This window comes from Poecilia latipinna, unplaced genomic scaffold, assembly GCF_001443285.1.
Source record: "Poecilia latipinna isolate Pla-1442-1.1 unplaced genomic scaffold, P_latipinna-1.0 Scaffold558, whole genome shotgun sequence".
NCBI classification, from domain to species: domain Eukaryota; kingdom Metazoa; phylum Chordata; class Actinopteri; order Cyprinodontiformes; family Poeciliidae; genus Poecilia; species Poecilia latipinna.
Window position 1 is genome coordinate 513930 of NW_015113174.1, and position 10338 is coordinate 524267.

A 10338-nucleotide genomic window follows, 5' to 3' on the forward strand; every position below is an offset into this window, starting at 1 on the left:
GCTTTAAAAACCAAAATCAAAATGCCGTCAAGGACAAAAAAAAAAAAAAAAACCCCAAAAAAAACTAAAAAAAAAAAAAAAAAAAGAGACAAAGAACCACTGGCCTAACGCTCTCAGGAATTAAGAGTCAAGTTAAAAAGTTATTTTAACAGAGATCTGAATTAATTTAAGGATCCAACAGACCTCAAAGCAACAGGGAGGCTGTTCCAGGTCCTGGGTCCTGTGGCTGAAAAACCTCCGTCTTCCCTGCTAATAAGACGGGTTCTGGGAACAGGGATATTCTTATAAAAACCTTTAAAGGACAATCCGTGCTTATTAAGTTCACTAAATCTCTAAAGCTTAGTTCATTGTCACCATTTAAGAGCAAAAGACAGAGCTTTGCTGGTAGCATTTTAAGGGGTATAATTTTCAGAAGTTAACTGAATTCTGCTGGAAATATTACCAATGTTAACAGTGGTTCAGTCATTAGAGAAACAATTGTCTTGGTTTGAGTCCAGAGGACTCCAGATCTATCGGTATCTTGCAACGTCATCAAGTTGGTTTGGAAGTGGATGTGGCTCATGTGACATCTGTGACCAACATAAACAGAAAGAGGACAAAGGACAGTGATGCTGAGGAGGAGCCCCCAGCCAAGAGGACCAGTTGGTCCTGCAAAGCATCACCAGGAAGGTTGGCATGGAGATTTTGGTAAAGAATGGGAGGACGAGGCCTTTCCATCAAGCCCTGTCTTCATTGAAGGACAGAAGATCCTGTTCTGTCATCCCTTGTCCTCGGTCCTTCACCATCAACACACTGTGAAAATCCAACTTTGTCGTCCCCTGACTTCTGTTTCTTTATGGAGACTGAAGAGGAACCAATACCTTCAACATCTAGTGGAATTACAGCAAGAGTGAGTCCCAGACACGTGTGGTTTAGACCTCGCCTCATCTTGTCAAGAGGACTGAGTAGATTGGGATCCGTAAAAACTGAAGACCTATTTGGAAAGTCACATTAGGACATCATCATTTCTCTGTTTTTATTAATACCTTCAAGCCTTCAGTGAATTTCTAGCTTTGGCTTTACCTAAGGATGCCTTAGGTAGCGCCTTTCACCGGGGCTTTTCTTTATCCCGATGCTAGATTTAGCATTTTAGATGTTAAGGATTCTGGCAGGACAGGCGATGCGGACTTAGACAATTCTGCAGTTGAATCAATAAAGAATAACTTAAGTGTTGAAGGAAACAAATTAAAATTTCTGAGGAATGAGACCACTCTGCTGCACAAAAAAATAAACAATGCTAAAATATATAAAACAGACACTAAATTGAGTGAGACAACTTTGGTGGGTAAAAATTAAAACACTAAAAGTAGTGAAACAATGTGGCTGGTTTAAAAATAAAAATGGAAAAGAATGACTCAGGACACAGTGGAATCATTTAGAAAGTGAGACAATGCTGGATATTAAACTCTTTAAGATTGAAACAATGATGCTGACATGAACTCTAATTTCTAAAGCATGAGAAGACATTGATGGGGACACAATGTAATTAGTTTGCAGGGATACACCAGAGTAAAACATCGGTACAGTGACAGTTCAAATGTTCAAGGATGAAAAGAGAAAGAGAGAAATGTGGCAGCACATCAAACATTTGGTGGCTCAACTCCAAAACCCCGCCAAGTCCACTGAAAAAACCACATGACCCTGAAACTCATAATGGTTTTATAAGTAGGTAATGCTGGTGAGTGTTAAGACACAGTGCTTCAGGGAACAATGCAACATTTCTTCTGAGGAAAAACTAAAATTTCTAAGGACTGAGAAGAGAGCGCGTCTGCGAGTAAAATAAAAACTCCAAGTGGTGAGAAATCACAGCGGTGGACAATTTAAAATCACTTAGGACGGAGATGACAAATTAGCATGTAGAGGAATTAAAACAACCCAGCTGAGTATAAATGAAAATATTTAAGGATCAAAGCAAAAGACAGAGATAAGTCTTTGCTTGTGATCTGGACAGTCACAAACATATTTGTGAGGACACCTCTCCTCCACATTCATCCTCAGGTTTTCTGACACTTGGCAGAAACCTTACGCGTCTTCTTCTATGGTGCTGACGCATCTTTGACGCCTCACTGACCAGTTTCTGTGTTTCAGTGTTTTTTATCAAGGCTTTTAGAAGTGGATTGAATAGTAATAACCTTCACTGTTCCTCAGAGGGGAAATTCAGGTGCACCGGCAGCAAAAGTGACTCAAAAATCAAAGCAAGCTTTATTTTCACCTTCAAAGTCCTTCCTTAAACTGTGGTGTTTTATATCCTACACAGTTACATGTAAGTTTAATTTCATGTGAGCCTTCATGCTTTCAGTCCTGGTCACTTTGCTGCTGGTACACCTGAATTTCCCCTCTGACGGAGTAAAAGAGTAAAGGAAATTTATTTCAGCTCTTTTCTACTGAAAAGGACATCACGCCCCCTCGTGGTCATGAGTAAAATAGCAGGACTAATACTCAGTTGCAGTGTGATGCCGTGAACGCAAATTCAAAGCTCAAACATAAATGATATAACCTCATAAAAACTGTGCCTGATCCTCTATTATGCTGATCAATATCTTGATATTGCTTTATTTTTGTTAATCACTAAAGGTTTGTTTAGAAACAAAAGCTAAGATTCAGTTTTCAAAGGATGGTTTCATGTATTAATAAAAAAAAATCCAAACCAACCTTCTCTTATGTGAGAAGGTACTGTAATTGTCCCTAAACTTGCTGCTTTTACTGCCATTGGCAACAATAACTAGCAGTGAATGTGTTACACTCCTGTGGAAGCTTGTTAGCCCACTCTTCTTTACAGAGTAGTTTTATCACAGTCACCTTGGAGGGTTTTTCAAATGAGATAATCTGTTTGGCACTGCATTTTAATCTAATTAAAGTCCACACTTTGACTAGGCCTCTCCAAAACCCTCAGTATGTTTTGTTTTAGCCATTCAGAGGCAAACTTGCTGGTGTGCTTTGAAACATTGTCCTGTTAAATGACTCCAATGTTCTTGGACTGAAGGTCAGAAACTGATGGCTACATGCTGTACTACTATCTCTTCAATATGGGGAACATTTCCTCAAACATCTGGGGGATCATTGAGTTATTTTTTGGGAAAAAGTGAGATTTAATTTATTTTTGGCCAGCAGTGGATGTGGCCTTGGAACTCTCTCATTGATGCCATTTTCCCTCAGCCTCTTTCTTCTTATTGAACCATAAACACTTTAACACTTTTCATGGACCTCGAGCCAGCAGGCAGTTTGCACGCTCCTGCAGCAAGAAGAAATACGCCCGGTGATCAGAGAAACGACACCCCAGCTAAAAATAATGGGCATGCTGTGTTATCACAACATAAAAAGGGTCACTGGGGTCAGCGGGGTCACGTGCAGGTTGTTTACCCACTTGGAAATCCAGGGAGATGCTTGCGTGTCGTTAATCACAGAGGAGAAACGGCCCGGGGACAGAGGGCAGACCTACATCGGATGTGGCCCTTATTTACTGCTGCCCACCTCACCGAGACATAAACGGTTTCCTTCACACTTTCTGTCGGCCATATTTCTTTTTTATGCGTTCCTATTTTCAGAGGAGCATCTGAAATCCAAATACTACTTTATGAATTATTTGACATTCAGTCTGTAACAACTGGCGATGGAAATGAGTTTTGGCTGTGACATTTGTGTTGTATAAAAAGAAATTAAATGAAAAAATGTCCTAAAATATTTTACTGATAAAAACTGAGGATTGGTTCGTGCATTTGTGTACCCCAGTACTGGGGTTGTACTGGTTGTAAGAACCCAGTACAACCAATTAACGTCTGAAATTACCTCAGGAGTTAATTAAGACTAATTGTTGGTAATTTTTTCTTCTCAGTATACATATATCCATGTTTTCTGTGAAGGACTTAGGGGTTTGGTACAGAACATCAGTGGACTAATGTCATTATGAAGACCAGTAGAAGTTTATTTGCATAGTACAATTCATATACAGTAAAGCAAAGCGTCTTACAGGAGAAAACAGGGACGAGAGAGATACATCCGAAAGACATAAAACATCACATAACAGAATAAAAACATGAGGCATACTCAAATAAAAGACATAAATGTTGAAATGAAACAGTCTATGCAAACACAGAGCTGACAAATGATAGAAGTGATGCATGTTATGTTTCTGCACGCCTCAGCCTTTTCAGGGAGTTTGTTCCAGAGCTGAGGGCCACAGAAACTAAACACTGCCTGCCCTTGTTTTAATCCTGGAACAACCTGCTGTTCAGCTACTATCCGCCACCATCGGCATGTGAATGCGTGTGTGTATGGGTGAATGACTGGGTTGTATTGTGAAGCGCTTTGGGGTCCAAGACATTTACCATTTTTACCATCTTTGCACAATCGTGGTTTCCCCAGGAGATGGCGCCATTGGTAACAGATAATCCTGGAAGAGACCAAGTCCAGTCCTTGAGAGCTACTACAGTGCAGCTTTCAGATGCGTCACTGAATAAAATGGCTGAATCCTCTCAGCAGCAGTCATGCAGCTCCGCAGAAGTCTAATATTTCGTTCACGTGTGTTGGAGAAGGGATGCGTTACATGGTGTAGCTGTTGGCGCCACTGCCTTGCAGCAAGAAGGCCCTGAGTTTGAATCCCAGCCAGGACCATGGAGCTTGCATGTGCTCTCTGCTTGGGTTCTCTCCAGGTCCTCTACCTTTTTCCAACAGTCCAAAAATACGCATGTTAGTTTAACTAGTCATGCCTAATTGCCCTTAGGAAAGAGGATGTACATGCATAGTTATTTGCAACTTGTCCAGGATGTACCCCCGCTCTCAACCACTGAATACTGGAGATAGCCACCTGTCCTCCTGTGACTTTCCATAGTTAAATAGATACAGATGATAAATGGAAATAAGATATAGTGAAAAAATAACTTAATCATAACATCCTTGCCCTTCTCTCCGCCTAAATGAATAATTCTCATTTTTTTACTAATTCAGATATGTGATATTTTAAGTTCTGGTGAAATAACTTAAAATCCAAATCTTTGGCAACTTCAGCTTCCTCATCTCCACTATCAACATAATAGACAACAATCCTTACTTTTTGTTTCTTTTAGGTAGACTGCGTGCAGATAGCATGACGTACACAGAATCAAACAAATATATCTTTCTTTTTTGCATGCACGCCATTCCATCTGTACCCATGTAGCCTTGCAGGAGATGCTGAAATGTGTGTGTGATGATGTATTTGGTTATAAGAGCGAGGGGGACTTCCACAACAGGATGGCACCCTGGGCGGTTGCCCATGTCGTCCATGTCAGAAACCGCTACTGATGTAAGGAATTTAAGTCCTGTCTGATTTTTCATGTTTGGAATACAATCGAGTTAAATCACACTAGTTGTTGGACAAAATAAATGTGGAAAAAAAAGTGTTTTGTGTGCCCTCATAATTTTTGTAATGTTTTTATTTACAAACTTGTTCTTGTTTGAAGTCAATTTGAATATTTGTATTGTCCCTGTGTGTAAGAATATATCCATTAAGTGTTGAGATGGAAATGTCATCAAAAGTATCCGGTTGAATTGGTCCACAGAGTATGGAAATATTACTGAATTATGGCTTAAATATGAATCAGAATAATTTAGGCTAAATTGGACATTTTGATTGATTTTTTTTTTCCTGAATTTTTCCTGATTGCCAGTGCAATGTTTGCTGCATTTGTCCCACCAAAGAGAATGAAATACAACAGCATGTCTCTAAACTGCTAAAATAATGACCCGATAACAAATACATATGTATAACCCTGGCATATGCTGCCCTCTCTGAAAAATCCTTGCCCCTCTCTTGCAACCCCAGAGATATTTTTTTCAAAATCCACCACTGTATGTAATTTGGCAGATGATTCATAATTTCTCCCAACATTTACATGTCTTACTTTTAAACTGGCATTATTAACATTTTTAAACGTGTGTCTCATACTAAGGAATATGTATCATGTGGTATGCATTGCCTCCTAAATGCCAGCCACGTGGGTTTGAGTCATTGTTTAAATAAATTTATTTATGCTGGCTGCCAGTAGGTGGCAGTAATAAAACAGAGAAGTCTGAGTCAAACCCCAAACTTAGGGGGGGCGGGGGGGAAATATCTCTTTACTGGTAACGTTTGTGATTTTTTACTTTATTTTATTTTTTTGCTAGGCATCTTGTTAAGTTGAGAGGATATGTCTCCTTTGTACAACAGGAGAAGGCGAGCCGTGCTATAAAATGTTGGACTCCTCCCCATTAAATTGATGAAAGCGGGTGTGCAGTGAGTTGCACTGCAGGGATTTCCCATTTTCCGCCACAGTACGCATCCTGCCTCACGTACGCTTTCTCTCAGTCTGACGTGTTGTGACGCTGGGCGTAAAGGAGGAAGAAAGTCAAAGTTTGATTTCCTCAGCGCGAAGAGTGAATTTAGTTTTTCAGACTGAATTTAAAAAATACTTTATTGATCCCAAAGGTAAATTAAATGTTGTAACTTATTAATTCAGATTCTTCAAATAGTTATTATAGTGGAATATAAGTGAAAATCAGTAATCAAATGCAATAGTAATAATATTGTATAAAAGGGGAAAAATTAAACATTCAAATTTCTTCTTACATCAGTGCTGCTTCCGCATATAAGGTCTGTGTTTGTGACAATCCCCATAGGGGATTCATTCAGTCCTTTAGGAAACTAAAGACAAAATAGGGTCTGTGTTAAATTCATCGTGCAGTTTAATCCTGAACAGTGTGATTCAATGCAGAGGGACTAAACTAAATAGTTTTTTTTTTTATTTCCACTTGCTGCAGCTCCCTTTTCTGAGTCCGTCTGCAGATAGTTATGGTTTTCAGGTTTTATGTGAGCAGTATTCGGTCACATTAACTAATTATTACGAGAATGTGAGAAAAGATTACATCATTCTCTACCATTCAGTCTCTGGCATCCTGCCATCGGTACCTGTCTCTGTCTGCTTTGATCGCCGGCTGTTAATTTAATAATCCGTCATCAAAAAACCCAGCTTTCTTTATTAGATGATAAAGTTCTGCGAACATGAGATCAACCAGACCACTGGTATCCATCAGTCTGGTCGCCATAGCAGCTGCAGAGAGACCGTGAGGAGTCCCTCGTTCAGAATGGATCTTGTCAGCAGCGGATGAAGTGACGTCACGTCGCTATGGTGACTCAGGCAGTATAAAATGTGAAGCCTGAACAGCGAGCTGCGCACACTGACTCGAGCAGCATCAGCAGCGAGGTAAGTTTGAGCTCCGCGGTTTAACATCTATGTATAATTCATGCTTCTAAACTAAATTTCCATCGATTATAACGTGTTTATATCCACGTTCTTATCGGAAACCCATCAAATATCAATAAACATCTATCGCCAAAGAGGTTCTACGTCACTTGCGGAAGCTTGTGGCCATGATGTGTTCGCATCCACTTCCAATGTTAACTCTGGTATTGTGGTGCAGAAAGGACTATATTGGGATTTGAAGGAGCGCTATATAGTTTAAGATTTTTTCTGACCAGTTCTGTTCGCAGTTTGCTTTTAAACGATGCCTGTAGGAAGACAGACGGGAGAATGGGAGGGGATGCGCAATGGCCTCTTAATCTGGAAGGGAGACTGTCCTTATTCCTTATAAAAACATTGCTTCGCGCATCTTGTAAACACTTGCGCTCAAAATGCGCCACGGTGGAAATTGTGCTTAGTGGAAAACGGAATTATCACAATTTTCGACAAATGTGTTGAAATGTGGAAGATTACTCTGTGAGAGCAACGTGACTTTGTAAGCTCGCAGCGCTGCATCTGCGGAAGTAGGCTGGACTCCATGTTATGTCATCCTCTGCACGAAACCCAAGCTGTATTACTCCCTTAATTTAGCAAAAATACTATAACACGGAGTTTATAAAGAAAAATCATGATTGCGAATTCCGCAGAGAGCTCTCTTGGTCATATTGTTTCACGTGTGCATCCCGCAGGGGGATAACACTGGTACTGAGATGAATAAATGAAGCTACGTGCCTGCTCTGCTCTTCACCATGAAGTCTGACGACGTTACACACTCGAGGGATGAATGGGTTTCCGTAATCACGGGATTTAGGGGTCAGAGTGACGAGAAACAAAGTGAATAGGAATGACTTGATGTAGAGGGGAAAAAGCAGGTTAGAACTCGCATTATTGTATTCTTGTGATGCAACCGTGGGGCAGAGAAAAAGTGGCGCAGCGTCGCGTTATTCTGTCGCAGTTTGGCACGACACTTGACGGACCTGTTGATGAGGCTTGTCGACGAGGCCTTGTTTTTATCTGAAAGGATTTAGGCATTTTTTACTGTATTAAAACTGATAAGAGAAGGGACGTTGCGAAAAATGAAACCATGGATACTTTTCTGTCGTGTGGTTTTGGTAGCTTACAGGAAGATGCAGCCATGTCAGACTGGATGAAGGTCATGACTCGAGATGATGAAGGGCACAGCAGGCCCAGGGCTGCTTCACTGATGCTAATCGACATTTTGTTTTTAAGCTCAACAACTTTGTATTTTTCACATTGTAGTCACAGCCGGCTCACCTAACACCATACTTAAGTGAAGGTTGCAGGCAGTAAGCAGCATCTTAGCATTAGCTATGACCTAGCTTGCGTGTAAAGGCCTTAAGCCTGAGGTAGTAGAAAATAAAGTCTTATGCGTTCTTTAAGTAAATATTTTCTGTTCTCTTGTTTTTGAATATTAAAACATATTTACATCAATAACTTCTTATCACTATTTTGTCTTTTTAAGTAATATTAGCAAGTCATGTTAGCTAATTTGGCTCCTCATGCTAATGATGCTCATACATATTATAACAATTTGTGTTAGCTCACTCTGCTTACACTTAAGAAAAGGCTACAAGCTTACAAATACCTTCTGACTACCACTAATTAGCCTGTTAGCCAATGAGAGAAGTCTTAGCTAACCTAAGCTACCATAGCACTGAAGAAAGTGAATAGTCCCTGCTAGACATGGCAGGTTACTGGTACCAAGGTATATCAGGCACTCATAAGTTCATGTGTTTTTCTCACATCTACTCATGTTGGCTAAAGGCTTGCTGCAAAAAGCATAGAGCAAAAGCAATGATGATGGCCCTGAAGTTGCTGCTCTCTGCTGGTCAGCCGGATGAAAGATGGCAATTAGGTTTCTCTCATGCTTACTGAAAAGACAGTTTTTGCCAGTTCCTCACCGAGAAAGTGCCTAGCTTTTGCTTTAGCTTCCATCTTTACAAGTTTCAGAACGTGGCTCTCAGATACACCTCCTACTACTGGTCATTTACATACTCGACTCATTCATTCCCTCTGAGCTAGTTCTAGATTAACTAAGTTTTCCCCCCTGAATGGTGGTTTGGTTTGTATGAGTGTCCCGTTTGATCATGCAGCAGCACCTACGAACTCAGCTTTGTGTGAGAGGAAGAAAGACTCAGTATGACTCAGCATTCTTTGCCTAACTGTCACCACTTTTAGGAAATGAGCCATCCCACAGGAAAGAAGGTTCACACATGGCACCATAGATCAATAAAATCCTCTCAGTGGAATATTGAGTGGAACATCCCAAATTAGACTGTAAAGTTACAAAAAAGAATGTGAGAAATACCACGTTTTTGAGCATGTTCTTTCATTTCCTTTTCTTACTTGTCACGTATACCTCTTCCTGAATTTTTCTGGATGTTGTGGCATTTTTTTAAATAAAAAAAATGCTACAACTTCTTGTAACCTACTTTAAGTAAGGCTACAAGAAGAAAGCCTTACTTTCTTCTTTTTACAGTATTATGGCGCAATATCCGCTTCCGTATCGTGTCAGGTCAATTTAACCAATATTTGTAACAGTTTGCTACAGCAGGAAACACAACCCATGTGGGGTCAGTTAAAAGCCAGACGCATCCTTGTAAAGTCTGACTGTGTTTGCATATTTTAGACAAGTGATGTGATGATGGTGAACATTTGAGTGACTCGTTCAAAGCCGCAGTGAGACATCTCTAAGGTGAGAATAAAAAACAAGCAGACATGCTGCTGAAGAGGAAGTGAGAGAAACTGTAAGTTAAAAGGAAAGTACTTTTTGTTGCACGGAAAAAGAAAAGTGTGACTCCAAAACTCTGAAAGAGGCGGGTCGGGAGGAAAAGACATTACCTAATTGGCTATTCTGCAATGTCTCTGTCCAATCGACCCACTGCAGTGGAAAAACACTGAGGAGAAAGAGGGTGTGACAGAGGAATAGGAAGCTGGGGGAAGGTTTGAATAGCCAAGGGCGGACGAAGGAGGAAGGCTGGGGGGGGGGGGGGGGGGGCTGGGGGGGAAAGGGGGGGGGGGCAAC

At 40.5% G+C, this 10338-nt stretch overlaps 1 protein-coding gene across 1 annotated transcript in view; it reads left to right on the top strand.

The window, feature by feature from the left end:
* The first annotated feature begins 7181 nt into the window (after positions 1 to 7181).
* gapdhs (glyceraldehyde-3-phosphate dehydrogenase, spermatogenic) overlaps positions 7182 to 10338 on the top strand; it is a 15904-nt gene continuing 12747 nt past the window's right edge. Inside the window, exon 1 of the mRNA XM_015041576.1 lies at positions 7182 to 7256. The gene's annotated coding sequence lies outside the window, so the exon portion shown is untranslated. The remainder of the gene's footprint in view (positions 7257 to 10338) is intronic.